This window comes from Protopterus annectens, chromosome 10.part0, assembly GCF_019279795.1.
Source record: "Protopterus annectens isolate FY-2018-M chromosome 10.part0, PAN1.0, whole genome shotgun sequence".
Taxonomy (NCBI): Eukaryota; Metazoa; Chordata; order Ceratodontiformes; family Protopteridae; genus Protopterus; species Protopterus annectens.
The window spans coordinates 25,538,590-25,558,194 of NC_056744.1; the positions used below are offsets into that span (position 1 = coordinate 25,538,590).

General features: G+C 37.3%; 1 protein-coding gene across 4 annotated transcripts in view; it reads right to left on the minus strand.

Annotated features, from left to right (window-relative positions):
• ITGB4 (integrin subunit beta 4) overlaps window positions 1–19,605 on the minus strand; it is a 1,147,860-nt gene that overhangs the window by 571,728 nt on the left and 556,527 nt on the right. The gene's annotated exons all lie outside the window — the stretch shown is intronic.

Genomic DNA, 19,605 nt, shown 5'->3' on the forward strand with positions numbered 1-19,605 from the left:
CAGTATAAGATTTTGCATTTTTTATACACTATAATTTCTGCAAAAGTGCATGTTTCTTCTGGAGATGGGGAAAGAAGATTAACATCAAAGGGTTTAATTCTCGCTACAATATTTAAAACAATTAAAATATTACTATTATTATGTAAAATATTATTGTGTAAAATATTTTACACAAACCATCTCTGCCCAAGTAACTCCTATTAATCACAGCACTGAACTATAGTTGTTACTTTGAAAAGAACAATTAACTCAGCTAGATTTTCAAGCCTGTCATTCAAACATTCCTTAAAATGCTGCAACAGAGATGGTCACCAATGAAGATCAAAGGAAACACAGTAAAAATACAGACTGATGCTGACAGTGAAAAGTAAGCAGTCACAGCAATGTTGTCAACTGACGAGACAGAAAACTACAGTAAATGAACCCCCTCGTCTTAAGGATTTATTTCTGTCCCACTAACATGACATAAGGAAGGTAAAGCCATTGACTGTAAAACAAAATAATGCTAGCCACGGCAGCCTCCTTCAGATTACTTTGGGGTATAACAAATTAGAAAATAACAGTAACCATTTACTTTGATACAGAGGCATCAGCAATGTAGAAAAGTTCAAGATTTGCTGAAAAACATATGATTTTCCAGTTTTTGGATACGGTTCTCCTTTAAGGTACACAATGATATTTTTAGGCAAACTAGAAGAGACAGTACAGTTGCTTAGTGGTAGAAGCAAACAATAACACTATCAAATCTGCTTTCTGGTTGCATTCAACATTCTACTTCCCTTCTGTACTTTTCACCCTCTTACCTCTTGTTGACTGGTCACATGGTCCCTTCAATGCCTCTGTGGGTTCCCTGGCAACTTCCATCTTGGGAATCTATTCCACGAGTCTGCAACCTACTCTATGAAATACATTTTGAGATACAGGAAGTGGTTGACCACTATAATTTTTCCTGTGCACTCTCAAAACTGCTCTGTCCTTTTTTGCTCAGGACAATCCCTTCACATTACATGGCATGATCTTATGTACCCCCATCAGTGCCCCCAAGTCGGTTTTGATCCCTAGTGAGGAAAACATTTACTTTTCCAGTCTCTGGTCATATCTTTTCCCCTTCTGTTTCACTTACTTTTCTGATGGCTTTCCTCCTATTTCATCAGCCTGACATCCTTCTCTTTGGATATGGCCTGCAGAGCTGCATACAGGGCCTGGCATAAGAAAGACATTACTTTTCAGTTTCTGGACTGGTATCTTTCCTCATGAGGCTATACCGCACCATTTTGTTGGCTACTGTCATGTTCCTGTAACTTTTTATCTGGTGGTTTATCCCAGGTATGATCAGCACAGTTAGAGCATCTCCCTCCTCTGCTTCTATCAGTTCTATTCTGCCAGTTGATACTGACTTGCTTTCTACTGGGGTGGAGGGCATAGCCCAGGTGCAGTTCAATGAATATGTCTGTACAGTTTATTTTACTGATCTTTCCTGTAATACCTTTTCTTCTTATAAATTGATACAGACCCCTTCAAGACCTAGGAAGTTCATAACATTTTTAATTATTCATGCTTTACCACTTCAAATTATTACTTTACAAGCAGAAGATTTCATTTATTAAAACTCAATTCAATGTCATAGCCTTGCCTAATAATGTTACTCCTCTATATTTCTCTTTTTTTTTGGATCCCCTTGGACCTCATTGTTAGTGGCCTGGTTGCTAGTACCCAATGTCCATGCTGGGTCTACTATCTACTCCCCAACACCTTGGACTTTCTCCATATTTTTGTTGGTGCCAGTCATGGAGCCTAAGGATGTCCTGGGGACACTTGGCTCACCTGTGCTTCCATCCAGGGGGATTTTTGTTTATGATCTACCCTTTCCACTGCCCCTCCCTCCATGCTCACTGATTACCTCTGTACATACTTCTATCTAAAATAGCTGTATACATTCCTTATATAAGTGTCACATTTTTTGTAAATATTTTATATTGATTTCATAAATACTTATATGTATTTACTTTTCAGGAATTATACATTCTTTTAATTTAAGATGTATCCTTACTGTATTTCCTTAAAAGCAAAGCACAGTTTATTTAGAATTTGAAATTCATACACATTATATTGCTTTCTTTATCTTATACTATTTTAATTAAATCAATTAATTAAGTAAATCAACAAACTCAGAAAATGGAGACAAACATGGCTATTTCTACTTCTTAGCATTTGTTTTCTTATCTTATATTACTTTACATTTATAAAAATATGTTTCCACTCTTCCCTTACCTTTTCACTATATCTCAAACAGGAAGACATCCTTTGACTTTGTAATTTTACTAATTTAATATAAAGACTATAAAATGGCTCTATGTAGAAATTTCTAGGTAAATAACTTCCAGATGGAAAATGACTCAAATCCCCATATTAATCTTTTTTACATAATTCCAATATGCCTCTGGCATTTTTTATCTTAATTTGTAATTTTATTTTATAGAGATTTCACAGTAAAGATTTAGAGGAAGTTTTATGTGATATGACCTTAGTTAAAATTCTGAAAGTTCTGGATATTTATTTGTTTCTCAAGTGTTCATTTCCTGTATCTTAGATTATACATTTTATACACTATATTAATGTACAGCTTTTGTCAAAAACAATGGGGGACAAAGGCCCAAAATCAGGGCCCACTATTAAATATTACTGTAATTCACTTAAAAATAAACAGAGCAATGTGTCTTGCATCAACATAAATTTCCTCAACAGTAAGAAACATGAAACTTCCAACATCTCAAATTACCTACTCACTGTAATCCTCAGACAATTAACAGATATTCAAAAGTGTGTTAAGGGACAGGACAAAAACAAGACAAAAATATGCCAAATCAGGGAAGTTCTGGAAAATCAGGGACAGATGAGGGATAACATTATATTACATTAAACAAATAATTAAAAGTCCTTTATTTGAAATTTAACATTTTTGAATATTTATTTTCAAATGAATTCAAATAATATAAATGCAATGGGTGATTTGTTTAAAATTCTATTCCTGTCCATGTAATCTGACCCATTGGCTAGGGATCTTTGCTATCTTTAAATAACACAGAAGAACAGTTCTTGGAGTTGCAGATTTTTCCATGGTACTGCTACCACGGTATTAGTATACAGAAGCAAGGGGTTAGTGCAGTAGGATCCAAAATGCTTTCTTTGTGACTTTAATTGTTATAATATTATATTCAATTCCACAGTTTTAAAATACACCGTTTTTGAAATGCAGGTTCATTTGAATACAACTATTTAAACCTAATGACTTTCAAACTTGGCAGTGGAAGTGGGCTTGCAAAATGTTTTGAATTATGCTGCTTGTTTTAAAAACGTACTTTTTTTTACTGTTTTTTGCTGTGGTCTTTATTTTTATTTTTCTTCATATATCTAAGTGTAACTTTGGTAGTCTGAATGTTACTAAAGATTCTATGTCATGGTCAGGTTAGATATGAGCTGTGAATTGAGTCATCATATCCAGAGCCTTGACAATGCTTATGTCCTCTTGCACTGTAGATGTGGGAGAAGGGTTGATACCCAGAGGACAAGGAAGTGCTTACCAAAGGACAGTCAATACCACCTCCACAAAAACAAAAATAAAGAAATATAAATAAATAAATAAAATAAAATAAAATACTTCAGATCCAGCACATCAAAACTGATAGGCTTATGCATCACTCACTATTAAAGGAGCACCATTGCGTATCTATAAGAAACCTGAAACTAACTTTATGACATGGGGCCACACAAGTGCTCCCCATGGACCCACAATTTAAGACATTGCTCCCTGCAGAAGCCGAAAATTGGGATAATTTAAAGGACTTCAGGTACAACCTTCTGACTATCTACACAGGGAAGGGAAAATGCTAGTGCTTCACTCTCTCACTTTTAGTATACCCACTTTGTTTCTTAGCACTACTGCCCACCCTCTCTACATGCCTTCATTTACGTGTCTTTGCATAAATGTCTAAAGAAGCACTGTGAATGACACATTCTGATGATGACTCTTGTGTAAAACATCCTTTTAGCTCTCTTTTGTAAATGAATGGAATGTTCAATAAATCACCAAATGCAAATTAAACCCTTGCCATTTCAACATAAATCATGAGTTCCCCTAACAGTCAAATACTCTGTGTGTATATATGTGTGTGTGTGTGTGTGTGTGTGTGTGTGTGTGTGTGTGTGTGTGTGTGTGTGTGTGTGTGTGTGTGTATGAAAATCAAATCTCAAAGAATGTGTATGTCACCTACTTGGAGTAGGGGCACAGAGCCATTGGTTTCACAGACAGGGTGGTGAAGGACTTGGCTTGGAACACTCTGCTGGGGACTCGACTACAGCTGTGTCAGTGGGGAGTCTTATCAGGGGTCTGGAGAGAGAGAGAGAGAGAGAGAGAGGGAGGGGGAAACCCAGCCCCCGGACTGATTGTGTTCCCAATGTGCTCTTAAGGGAAATTGTGCTTGGTGCAGAGAGCTCCATCTGGAAATATTGTGTGTATCTATTTTTGCTCCAATTGAACATCCCTCACTGGTGTCAGTGGTGAAGACTCAGGCTCCTTGATTACTGGCCCAGAGCAGGGACATCACATGCACATTCATATTTAAGTGAAGGAACATTTTACTCAGCTGTAGGGCACTTTATGTCCCACCTCCAAATGCAAATTAAATACAAACAGAGCAAATAATCCAGCAAAGAAAAAAAAAATAAGACACATGCTATACAATTAAAAATCTGCTAGTATGTTTTATGACGTACCTCAAAAAAACAAAACTGGTTATATTATGGGAGTCACCAAAAGAGAGGCTGGTATATAGAGTAGAACTTTTGTGCCAAACCCCAACTATCCAACAACTAACAGGAAATCATTTTTTAGTTGAGACTGCCTTTTTGGTACGTCAGTGACTTCAACATGCCAGACCTGTGAAGAAATGCTTCTTGAGATTCTTGCAAATTTGTATCCATCACTTCAGTTATGATGGTTATCCATCATAGCCTCTGCTACCCCTTTTTCTTTTGCCTTTGATCTTTCCCATCATCAGTGTCCTCTCTGGCAACTCCTGACTTTGCATTATGTGGCCAAAGTATTTGAGTTTTAGTTTCTGAATCAGAGCTTGCAGTGAGCAGTCTAGGCTTATTTCCTTAAGCGCTGACAGATTTGATATTCTTGTAGTCCATGGACTACTCAAAGTTTTCTCCAACATGACATTTCAAAAGCATTGATTTTCCAGTGCACAAATTTACTTATTGTCTAACTCTCACATCCATATGTTATGACTGGGAAAGACACAACTTCAAACATGGACCAATGCAATGTCTTTTCCCACCCACAATTACCCTACCCCCACCTGTAGAACCTGAATCAGTAATCAATGCTAGGACTTCTGGGTAACAGAGATAGGGCCTCATCTGTCTACGCCACATAATAGGGGCCTAATGTAAACAAATTTTATTTATTCTTCTTCTCTGAAAGGAATCTCTATTCTAGTATCAGTAAACATAGGTAAAGAATGAACTTAAAATATTTAGGGGGCATTTTACCAAATGGGATACACAAATTAAATTTAATTCTAACAATGTAAATTAATTTTGAAAATAAATTAGCAAATGAAAATCAACAAAGCTGTGTTGCTTACTGGGAATGGTTTAGATAGAAATGATATGAATAGATTTAAAAGTATTTTTTCATAATACATTTTGTTTCCTCCATTAGAACAAATGAACATGATAAAAAGATGGATGACATTTTGTTAGACAACAGCACTGAGTATTAATATAATTAGAGAAGATAAGTACAGTGGCGGGACTTCTTCATCTTTACTTCGTAACACCACACTACTCTATACTGTACTGTTACCCCACTAGGACCTTCTTTGAAGGACTGAACTACTGAACTATACAAAATCAGTTATAGAACACTTAAACATTTTACATCAAGTGACATCCAAGTCCAGTTACTCAAAAGAGTGAAAGCTGGTAACACTGTATCATGAAAATCACAAAACTAATGGCACACCATTTTCTCTTCTCAGGTTTACTTAGTGAAATGTGCTACACAACATCATAAAATAAAACATCTACTTCTCTGAAAAGTAATAGATTCTGATTCTAAGCTACCTCAGTTATGTACCTTAACCCTTTATGTTCTATACTTACAAATGAAACAGCTAGACTAACAATGGCTTTATGAGACATGCAGGTAGTCTCAATGTACAAAAATACCAAAAAATTTGTGATGAAAATAATTAAAACAGCAATTTAAAGAAAAGTTGTGTGAATCTATGCCATTAAAATCACTAAAATCATCCAAATTTTATTTGTAAATATATATGCTAAGTGAAGATTAAAACAAGTATTTAGGAAGGTATACATGGTTAAAACAGGAATGTAAAACTATGAACTTTGCAAACTCGTACACTTTATGTAGACTGCAGGCTTTCCTGGCCTAATTCATATCCCCGTAATTAATTACTGCAGCCAGAGGCCATACCACTTTATAGAAAAATAAATAGGTTGTTTTTCAGTCAAACCAACAATTCCTTTGTCTGTGATATGCTTCAGGCTAGAGTTAGGATAAATCAGTCGGGTAGAGGCTTGCTGCCACAAAAAAGATTTCCTTAATAAAAATTTAGCAATTTAATATTTGCTAAAAACGTGTTCCATTTCATTTTTTTATTCTTTTTTGACAATAAAAATATTTGTCGTGCAGTATGTTTAAGCTTGTTCATTTCCAAATGTCTTGGTTTAAAAACACTAAAGCTTTACAGACCCTTATCAATAAAATGCAATAAAAAAAAGAAAAAATAGCAGATGTACAGTATGACAACTCCATGATTAACAACTCTCAGTGCTGAAAAATGAAAAAAAGAAATGGTAATTGTTATTACTCTCTAGAAATGTTTCTTTTTTCTGCCTGAATTTCTTCAAGGAGTGAAACTGGTGGTACTAAGAGAAATTTATCTGAAAGAGAAGAAAAAGTAGCTGCCACTGCAGAGAAAAAGTGAGAGAGAAATGTGCCTGACATATAAGATGCTTACCAGACTGCAGTCATTACAGAAAACATGGCTCTTAATTCTCTAGAAGAAAACAAGATCAGATGCACACTGAAGTACTCAGAATCAGTGGAACACTGGAAGAATATATCAGGTCAAACAGCAAGAAAACAGGGGACACTGAAGAAATATCAACTAGACAGTCATATGACCAAATGAAAGTGTAGAAATCAGAAATGGAAATAAAAGAAAGGCTGACAGAATACAAGGTCACATAAGAAGACATGAAACAGAAATTAGTGGAACTAGAAGACAGCTCGAGAAGGGAAAAATTGATATTTTCATCCATTCTAGAAAGAGTGGTGGGTTCAGGTTGCTTACATATCATGAGACCAGATGACTAAAAGGCACATTGTGTATGTATGTACACTAAGCTTCAAATTAAGTAACAGCTAAGACCTGTATTATTAAAGCCACATTTCTACAAACCAGAGTGTGACTGAGAGGAAAAGGTCTTAAGATTGTAGAAAACAGATTTATTTTGCTTAAAATTGAGTAGTCTGGACACATGAGACAAAAAGAAGGTATATACAAGCAACAAGATGAACAGTTTTCAAGGTATTTTGCCCAAGGGCACTAAGACTTTCTTGGAAGCTGAACAAGCTTTAGAGGAGCTTAAAAAGTTCACTCAAAATAACTAAGTCGACAAACTGAGGGGAGTAGCTCAGATCAACCCTCCACCAATCAGACTGTAACTACCAGTGTCCAAAATGAGCAGAAGCCAGTAAAGCCTTTTTCTAGTATTGAAGCAAATGGCTGATAGACAAAAGGATACTGATGGATTTACTAAAGTATCAGGAGTGGCTTATATCTGAATCACTTGCCTCAAAGGTGGGAAATCAAGGAGATGGAAAGGACTAGTAGGAAAATGAATAACAGGTATAAATGGGAAGTAGAAAGTGTAAATCTCATTCCGTGTATTCATAAATAAAACTTTTATTGCAAAAAAAGGAAGAAGTCAATTAATGTACAGGAAGGAAACAAGAAAGATGGTTGGTTAGATGATCTTATGCATTACTTGTTGGCTTTTACAGTATAATGATCTGATAACGAAAATGGTATAAAATAAAAATAATTGTTTAATATCCCTTAGTAAAGGGATGTAAATCCAGTGACTCTGCATAGGGAGTGTAGTCTATGGAAGCGCTGGATAGTTCTGGAACAAAATAGATCAGCAAGACTTGGTAATTCTACTTGTTCCAGTTGAAAGTTGTACAGCGTATTACAAATAACAAGTAGAAATATATTTTATGATTACTCTGCTTAAAAATGCTGTTGCAGGAAAAACAATTGATGCAGTTTGGATTGTAAACATACTTGCAAGGTTTCTAGGTGTGTTTTACATAGTTACAGCTCTTTAAGCTGAAAGGAAGCGCATTACATGGAAGGTAAGTAGAGTCTGCAGAAACTCAATAATTTCACTGGAGAGCATAGGAGTGCCTTAAAAGAAATAATCTAAAGCACCTGGGAGTTCTAGGGATTCTATTATTTGCTGTCTAGACAGTTCATAGAGTATAACCTTTGTGAGAAAAAAGGCACAATAAAAACTGCAAAAAGAAACATATAGGGAAAAAAGTTAAAATTAAAAGAATACTCCATTTCAGTAGCAGCCACAAGCATAAAGACTTAACAAAATACTTTAAAAATGTTTCTTATGTTATGTGCTGGCAATGTGAAAAGGAAAACAGGTTCCATAATAAGAAAACAATGTTATAGTGCAAGTGTTTATTTCCATGTTTTTTGGGGGGGTTTTGGGGGGGGTAGAGAATATTTTGAAGTTAAAGGAAAAAATTTTACTTGTATACAAAATCAAGGAGAAATACATACTTCAGTACAGTAAACTTGGGTATTGCAATAGATAATGCCTGTTAGGTCAGATGTCAAATTGGATCAGTTTTCCTTACAATAGAATTGTAAGTCATGTGTTTAAAAATGTACCTAGTTAAGGTTACTGTGAGCATATTGTTGGGTTATGGGAGGGATTTGTTGTGTTTCTATATTTGGAAAGGTATAACATGAAGTCAACTCTGACCGCTACTTTGATTAATAACTGAATCATGCCTTCCAGACAGAAATAAATGTAAAGACAGAAAGAAAAGAAAAAAAATTAACATTTAGATGTGATAATTATCTGTATGTTTTCAAATGGCTTGATTGAAAATTTTGGCATGAAATGCTAATGGCCTCACAAGTCATGGTATGAGGCAGAGAGTGGCTACATACATAAAAAGGTACAATTAATAATGTTACAGTAGAGACATTTGGATAGACTACAACATGATAACCTGATAAATAATGGTTTCCAGGATGGATAATCAGCACTGTATCAGAGTCCTAGGAAAAGAGAAATACAAATATCAATAGAGAGAGGGATGCCAAAGAAAACAGATCAAGAAACAAGGACATGGGAGATGTGTATTAACCATACACTATTGGACGGGAAGAAGGATTACACTGGCCTGAGTTTCTATTCCTCCTAAAACAAAGAAAACAGAATTAAGAAGGATCATAGGAGAAATGGTGTCTCCATCAAGGATTTTGTTTATGAAGTAAGTTACTGAAATGTGGTATGTAAAAGGCAGGATATGAGGGAAAGGCCCAGAAGAGACATTACAATCAGAAATGGAGAATTTTTAAAGTAGCTGGCATAATGGTTAAGGTCTTCGCCACTCAGGTAAAATGTACAAGGTTCGATCCTGATCTCCGACCAATTGCCTGTATATAGTTAGCGTGTTCTCCCTGCATCTCTGTGGGGGTTTCTCCCACCTACCACTTCCCAAAAACATGCAGAGTGTTGCCACCTCTGACTTACCCAATAATAGAGTTACGGACAGCAGACTCTAGATGGTGCTTATAAGGAGGAAGAGTTGTATATACCAAACTCTTTGGGAATTGACTGTGGTGCACACTGTCCTCAAGATAGGAGAACATAGATCACAGACTGTGTGTCCGTGTCAGGGCTAACCACTCGACAGTGTAAAAATTGAGTCTAGGTGATTTCGTTGTTTTGTTAAAATGGGCATGGATAGTTACCAGTGATAAGTTGACCGAGGACCCTGCCTGCTCTGACCTGTGCCAGAAACCCATATCATGGTGGTGGGGGATGTATGTGGCCTATTGGCCAGTGTGTGCACACCATAAAGCCCAGCAGCCACGGCCAGTGTCCAGTTTCCCAGCTTGGATTACCTGGGATAGCTCTGTTGAGTGAAACCTACCAAGTGTGAACTATGAATTACTACACTCAATGTAGGTTCAGTAACAGGATGCAGCTTAGAAGTGGATGACATGATGGTAAGGAGGAGGCTGGACATCTTATGTCCAAGAGACAAGATGAAAAGGTAGTGTAGCAAAGTAATTTGACTTGGGTTCCAGGGTCTTCTACTCAGGAGGATGACAAGCTAGATGTGTTATGGGGACTGTGGTAAAGGAGAGTCTTCAGAAGACAGTGAAGTATGTCATCAGAATTACCGACAGACTCATGGCGATCAGACTCCATTGTCAAGATAGGGCATTATTCATAATCTCAGCATATGTCCCACAGCAGGGTTGTAACAGTGATAAAAAAGGTGCATTCAGATTTCATTTCTAGGACCTACAAGATAAAGCAGGGCAACATGACTTGGTTTTGATAATGAGTGACCTAAATGCATATATTGGAACAGAAAGAACAAGATAGGAGGACTGGCTGAATCCACATGGGTGGTGCAACAGGAATATAGAAGACAGGCCATTCTAGACTTCTGTTTGATAAATGGCTTAATGGTGGCTAACACATGGTTCAACAAGAGAGACGGTCACAAGATCACAAGAGTGGCCAACATACAACTCGGGTAGACTTCCTCCTAGTCAGGAAAGGGCAGTGAGGTAGAATCAGTGATTGCAAAGTCATCCCCATTGAAACAGTTGGCCTACATCATAAACCACTGGTTACCACAATCAGCTGCAAGCAGTGGTCAGAGAAGGCTCTAAGCACAACAGACACTAAGCTGAAGACTTGGAAGTTAACTGGGGAGAAAGCACAACAGTTCAAGGAATTACTCAGAGCTCTAGCACCTCAGGAAGAAGAAGAGGAAACAGGTGGAGCTGAAGATGGCGATCTTGTTTCAGGAACTTTGCTTTTGAAATGTACACTCCTGCAGTTTATAAACGTCCTATTCTGATTTGTACTGTTTATTTGTACTAATGCTTCAGCTGAAATACTTTTTGACTTTGAATAAGCCATGTTAATTTGGCGCCCATGTTTTATTACCTATACTTATGCTGACTTTGCCTGCACTCTAACAACATTCTTTGCTCCTTACCTTAGTCTCTGTTAAATGCAAATTGTACTTCTCCACTTACAGAGTGGCATTACTGCGATTGTATGACATTATTCTGAGTCTACCAAATCTATTACTGACTATACTACTGGAAATGTCTGTTTTTTTTAAGTTGTCTTTTGTTATATTGTATTTGTAGAACAGTGATATATTGCCTAAGTTTTGAATATAAGTACCTAGTATTTCTACTTAGTGTGCCTAATATTCTGTTTACTTTACTTCTTGTTTCTCTCTGTTTTTATTTACCCAGCTGTCCAACCTGCCTGTATTGTCCTCCAGTGGCAGACTGCCCTGTCGCTGCTGACCAACGTCCTTCACCCACCATACCTTCTACTGTCCATTACCTAAACTGAGGAATTGAACCTTAACCTCCCTGTGCAACAGTCCCTCTAAGAAGAAAAATAAAACAAAAGAAAGTATGTGTTCCTAATACAACTGACTGTTCGAAATCTAGATCTGTTTAGATAGTCCAGGATTTTTTTATGTACACTCCCTAGCTAGGTCGACCAGCAGCCAAAACCTTTCCTTAACTTCTTGCTTGCCCTCTCCTCTTGTGTCCTCTGTTCTTTAAACATAAATCCTTCCCCCCTTGTACTTTCCCAGACCTGCTACCTTCCATAAGAAGCTACTCTTTACTACATAACGTTTGTCCACTAGGTGGCACCCTTCTCCCTGTCTTACCCCACTGACTCAAAACACATCCCTTAGACTTGCAGTTTTTATATAAATTGTAGAACTGTTGCCCCTACATCTTTTTCTTTCCTTCTACCTGTACTCTAATTCACTTATTTTTCCCTGTCTGCTATCCCTACTACCTAGGCCTTTACCTTCTACCCATCCCCAAACTTACCTTACCAATTCAGCTCTCCAGTGATAGTTTTTCCTTGGGCTCTTTCCTTCAGTGGCTCTACCTGCTCCGTTCGCCCTCCGCGCTCACTCCGCTCCCCTACCCTACCCCCAAATTCCACCCACCCCCAGTGCATTTACCTTTATAGTCACCTGAATCTCCTCTCCTTTTCCCCTCAGCCTATCCCATTTATTTGCCCCTCCCCCTCCTAGCTGCAATTCAATGAGTTACCCCTCCCCCACTCTATCCCTTACCTGACTGCACTCTCACATTTTCTTCTCTTCCTTACATCTCCAAACTCTCCCCATTTACTCTGCCTTCTCTTCTAAAATCTATCCTACTCTCTTGATCCATGTCTCTTCCACTTCAACTCACCTCCTTTACATGTATTCTCCTCCTAATAACTCTCTATAATGCAAACTCCTATTCCTCTACCAAACTACCCCCTCATTCTCCCTCCCCTCCACCTCCACTCTCTCCCTTCCCCACCCTTTGACACTCCACTGTTATTTAATATCCCCCTCCCTACTTCAACCAAACCCATTTCATTACTTTAAATTAAAACTCCTTACAGTTTCTTTAAAACCTCTTGCTACCAAATCAAAACTGTATCTCCTTCTAACTTCATGTCACAATCCAAAGTTTCTCCTCCACTCCCCCTCTTCTTGGCTTGCTCTAGCAGTTGACATCCACCCCAACCCTGGGCCCACATCCAGTAATAATCTCTCTCCCACTACCTCCTCTATTAGAAACAGCCATAAATACCTTAAGTTCATAACCATTAACACCCAGAGTATAAATAACAAAATAACAAACTTCCATGCTTGGCTAAATCACACTGTACCTGACATAGTAGCAGTCACAGAAACGTGGCTAAAACCACACATTACTAACTCTGAGATTATACCACCTGGCTTCCAAGCTCTTCGATTTGACCACCAAAACAAAAAAGGAGGTGGAGTAGCTTTAATCTACAACTGCCTGCTGAATCTAATGAAGTCACGACTAAAAGACTTAATGGTACTTATAAGCCTTTATTGACTTATAAGGAAAGTCATGTACTTCAGGTTATGACTAATAGCCAGATATCCTTACAGGGATGCTTGGAGACTAATTAAATTAATATCAAACATATGGGCACAAAACTTATTTTAACATTTAGCCCATTTAGTTACCAATGCATTGAAAGTATTAAGAAAAATTGGGCATTGTTTAAAAGTAACCCATCTATTTATGCAAAGGTTGGAGAACTCCCCACTGTCACCTTTAGGAGGGGAAAGAATTTGAAATCATTATTGGAACAATCAGTGCATAATTTCACTAGAACAGTGGGTATGTTCAAATGTCAAAATTGTAATTTCTGTAAATACATTTTAGAGACGAATAGGGTCAGTATACAGAACTATCAATGCAAACTAAAATCTAGGTTTAATTGTAATTCTAAAATGGTTGTCTACTTAGCGTTGTGCCAAGGATGTCCTGTGTTCTATGTTGGTAAAACTGAACGCAGGCTCCGTGAGCACATTTATGAGCATCAATACGCGATAAGTAGAAATAAACTGGATAATGCACTTGCTAAGCATTTATCCAAATACATGAACCATAGTTTTAGATTCTTAGTAATAGACCAGGTGACACTTAATAAAAGGGGGGCACCTATGCCTTTATTACTGGAGGAATTAGAATTAAAATGGCAAATTAAGCTTAACGCTTGCATATTCCCTGGCCTAAATGAGTCGTGTTCGATCAGTAGTGTTTTGAAATTGCAGAGTTTGAAAAGGTAAATGTTACTGGTTAGCTTTACTGTTTGTCACTATTAGACTATGTTTACCTACTTAATGTGTGTTATTTAATGTTTGATTATAATGATAACTTTAAGTTACAATTTTTAGATAAGCAGTCATACCCCAAGGTTGACCATTTGAAATTTAGGTTGTGGTTTATATAAGGTAATGGAACGTATAATGTTTAGAAGTTTTAAGGATATGTGAAATCTAAGGTTTTTTGCTAACCTCAACTATTAATATTTTTCTGAAGAGCTTGCTACGTTTGTAGTTTTAAGTCACATATGTGTGTGTGTATACACACACACATATATATATATATATATATATATATATATATATATATACATATATTCTTTTATGAAAATGTGTAGTTAATATGTTTTTAAAAGTATTTATGTGTGTTATTAATCAATCACTGTATTTGATTGGCTTAGTGTAAATGCTTTTAACTATTTTAAGGGTCATTTACATTGAATCTTTGTCTGAAGAAGTCCGTACAACGTACCGACGAAAAGTGCTTTATTAAATTGTTTGTTACCGGCTGGTACTTGTGCCTGATTCCACTTGCCTTAGCAACTCATTTTTGGATTCGTTTAGTGTGTCTGTTTGTTAATTTATCAGTTACAGGATATCTGGCAAGTGGATGTCTGAGCACTTGATTTTTTGAGAAAGTAACAGCGAGAAAGTGTGTCACAAGCTGCTAACATGGGAGTACTAGACCCGGGATAATGATCAGCACACCAAATTCTACACTTACAATAAAGTACAAGAAAGAATCTTGAAAACAAAACAAGCAAATAGCAGAAATAACAAGATCTTGTTGACAGTGTCATCTGCAGGTAAAGAAAGATAGTAAAATTGGAAAGGTTAAGCAAAAGTACCAAGGTAGTAGATTAACCAAGTAGGAAGGGAGTAGAATACAAAAGAGCCAAGCAGCTTTTTAATTTACAACTTAGATAATATCTATCATAACAAGATATAATAATAGAATTAAAGCATTAGGACAGAGAAAGGAACGGAGGGAATGGGATGCCAGCTTTAGTAAAATTCTTGACAGAGCTGAGAACAATGAAGAAAGAATAATAAGTAACACATAAAAAATTCCTGATGATAACTACAAGAATTAGTCAGAGAACCTGAGGAAGGACCAGAAAGAGGGAATAAAAGGTAAATCACAAAAGAACAATGGGATTAAATTTGTAAGGCACTTAAAATTCAACAAAATCGAGGAGGCTTATATTGACAAGAAATGCTTACACTAGTACTTTTATATGCTAAATCAACTACAAAAAATATTCTCCCATGTGGTGTCAAATATGCCACACAATATGTTCAAATGCAACTTTAGAGTGAACATGTGGTAATCAGCATGAAGTTGACGTATATAATTTGAGTCGAGATTTAGAGGAAGTGAAACAGAGTGAAATGTGTTACATATACTGACACTAGCAGCTAAAACAATAATCACTAGAAGATGGAAATCAAATATTACAGCAACACTGTGAGATGAATCGATTACTATCAAAGAAGCACAAGCTAGGAAACTGAGATAGCTGAGAGAGGAAAGAGATAAACTGCACTCTAACAAGTGCCATTTGTGGGAACAATATGTTCAAAACAATGTGAGCAGACACCAATAAAAGAAAATGAAAAGAAAAGTGGGTGTGGATATGTATGCTGAGATTAAAAATGAGGTTAATAAATCTAGAAAACATACTTTGAGAGCAGAAGTTTGAGAATATGATGTAAGTTGTTTTAGAAATGATAAATAAAAAGTAAATAAATGTACAAAAGAGTTACATATTTCAGTTAATAAGATGTTTATAACAAATTAACCGAATGCTTTATATTATACATGTGCTCATGTTACATATTATGTTTTGAAAGATAAATGAAAGTTTTCTTTAAAAAAAGTGAAATGACTGCCTATCACAGCGTGTAAACACAGAGCACAGCTTTTTAACTGTTAAACTTAGAAAGCTTCTTCCACCCTTGGTACAAAACTCCTACTTAGAATTTAGAATTTCCCCATACAACAGGACCATCACTACATACACCCACACCAGACTTTCACTGTTCAAAACACAGCTTTAGGTCTAACAATTCAGGCATCCTTTCCTGCCTACTTCAAGGATCGTACTTGCTGCTCTAAATTTAGATACCAGTTTAAAGCCCATCTACACAAAGATACCCATTGCAACTGCTTTTTTTGACATCATGCATCTTCTTCTTTCGGCTTTTCCCAGTTAGGGGTTGCCACAGCCGATCACCTGTCCGCTCATGACTGGCAGTGGTGTTTTATGGTGTTGAGTTGCCAGCCCGGTGCCTAGCCTTCCACAGAAGGCACACACACTAACGCACTCATGCCTATGGCCAATTTAGAGTGTCCAATCCACCTACAGCATGTCTTTGGGATGTGGGAGGAAACCAGAGCACCCACAGGAAATCCACGCAACCACAGGAAGGACATGCAGACTCCACACAGGATGCACCCCACCCAAGGATCGAACCAGAGAACCTCTTGCTGTGAGGTGGCAACACTAACTGCTGCACCACCGCAGCCGTCCCTTCTCAATGTGAGCCTACGCACTGCTTTTCCACTGTTTATGTTACTTTTTATCTGTATGGGCTATTCTCAAGGTCTCTCTTCTCCTCCAGTCTCTGGGTCTTTACACATTTACATATTTGTTCCACTTCCCACACCACTTCACCATTGAATGCCTTTATTTCACCTTCTTTCCTCTACATTTTTGCACATTCCTTCAGTTTTTGACTGTTTAGACACAATTGTACATCATTCCTGTTACTATCATGTTTTATAGTTGGGTTTTACTGTTATAACTCCGACTGTCAGTTGGATGCATCTTTGCATTAAACGTGCTGCCAAAACTTTGTTCACAACTGTTGATATTGTTGCATTTTTGTATATTATTGGTCTGATGTTTATTTAATCCCTGGACACAGTCATTATATTCTTTGCATTGTTAATGTACTTTACATTTACTCAGGCTTAACCTGAAACTGGTCCAAATGGTGCAGTGCTTTACCAAGGTAATAAAAAATAATTAAAATTAAAATAAAACAAATTATATATACCAGAGCCTAAAACGTATGTGAATATTTGAAATGGTATTACTTCCAAGCAGATAAATAGGTCTTACGCAGGTTAAATGTCACATATGCACCTAGATATGTTCTGTTTTCCTTGTTTACTGTTCTAGAGCCAGAAGGGCTATTTCACTAGTTTTTAAATATATTGAAAGTGTATCTTGCTTAATTTAGTAGAGGACTGCTTTATATATTTACATTTTATTTTTGTATGTTGCCATAAGAAAATATTTTATGTTATCAGGTGCTGAAGCAGGAATAACCATTGCCTGATGTTTTTGTTATTGACTATTGCTAAACAAAAATCCAATCTGACTGGTCACACAGTATGTGCTGCCTTAACCTAATGTTCTCTTACATTTTTCTTCTATTTTTCTTTCAGTAATCCAAACCATCCTTCAGGTCAAGCAGGTCTCTGCCCCCCATATCAAGCAGTGGAAATTTCAATTTTTTCTCTTGAGCACTGGGCACCCACAGACAATTGTCCGGCAACTAAAGAGACTAAATACTAATATAGGTGCTTAACTTTCAAGTGTCTAGGCAGTAAAATACCTTACCTGCATTAACTTAAGCAAATGTTAGTGAGTGTATTAGTACATTTCTGCTGTATAGTTCCTTAGTCAAACCTCTGTACTGATGAGTACATCACCAGGACTAAACAGCTGTATATTGCTCTCCAGTTAGACCCCCCCCCTAACTAAAGTCAATTTTCTTTTGAGAAATACTCAAATACTCAAATCTATAAAATAGCATTTCATTTCCTCTCCTGTTTCATCTGTTTCATCTGTAACTAACCCCGGCTTTAATTCTATATCCTTTTAAGAATGTCAGAAAATTATACTCTGTGCCCATAACATAGTCTATAACTTAGTGCAAACATACAGTTTAAATTACAGTTAAAATTTCAGTTTAACATATTACAATTTAAGCTAACACTACATACTTACCAAAGCCTAAAGAAACACTTAGAGTCAGTGTTAGCCCGCTGCGCTCGGGCTTGCTCCGCTCCTCTACCTGCCCCCTATTCCCACTCACCCCACTACTTCTACATTTATTCTAACCCCTAATCACCTGACCAGTAGTCCAACCCCTAATTCCCTAACAACTAACCCAACCCACTCATCCTACCTCCCCCCCACCCCCAATCCAATTACATCCCACACTGATCCCACTCCCAACACACATTCCCAGACAATACAACTCTACCCTCACACACAATCAACCAGGAATCATAGTTGTACTTCTCACTCAAAGTAGTATCATGTTACCCACACTGACATCCCTATCACTAGATCTACTATCACTAACCTTCCTAACTTCCTTACAAACAGACCTACCACTGCACAACTACTATCACACTACCCACACTAGCCCACCCTCTCAAACCCACTCAGACTTCTATATCTGCCCTACAATCTTAAATCTTACAACTACATATTACTCACTAACAAAAATTACACCATCTCACCACACTAAGAAAAACTCTCATAGACCAAGCTCACAAACAATTAATATTAAAAAACACATACAGACACTCCTACAAACTCTGCTAACCTCTGGTGACATTCACCCAAATCCAGGTCCCCTCTCAGCTAGACAAACATCTGACCTGATAATCCTAAATCTCAACATAAGAAGTATTATCAGCAAGCTAACAGACATACATGCATTCATAGCCCACTACAACCCTGATATACTCGCCATTACAGAAACCTGGCTTAAACCCAGTATCCAAGATGAAGACTTTCTTCCCCCAGGCTATAATACACTTAGATCTGATAGAACAAACAGGAAAGGAGGAGGAGTAGCCATTCTCTTTAAAAACACCTTTAACCTCCAGCTCCTGCACACCACACCACCGACTTTTCAAAATGCTGAAGTCCTATTTTCTGTCCTGTCCATAAGAAACACCAAGAAGATCAATATAATATGCTGCTACATACCTCCAGGCAACAACTCGCTCATAATAGAAGCCATCCTACACTGGACAAAGGACAATCTACCTCAGGAAACAATCCTACTAGGAGACCTTAACACTGACTGGGCAGCCTGTAACTCCAGAAGCCCCTCTACTCATATCAATCTATATGGGTTCTCTCAACTAATTAAAGAACCAACTAGAATAGATGAGAAAACAAAGAGAGAATCCATACTGGACTGGACACTAACCAACTATCCCAAACAAAACTATACAGTAGGCTGTCTCCCAGATGACTTAAGTGATCATCTCCCCACCTTCCTACTCCAGAAACACTCCAATCACCCCAAACCAGTAGTCTACAAATTTGTACGAGATGACCGTAACCTTACCCCACGATACCTAAATACAGTCCTAAGCCACTGCAACTGGGAACCATTACGGACACTCGGGTTAGACCAGGCAGTAGACTACTTCAATACTACCTTCTCTAACATCCTTAACAGTCTAGCTCCCAGCAGAAAGATCAGAGTTAAAGCCAACTATGCACCCTGGCTAA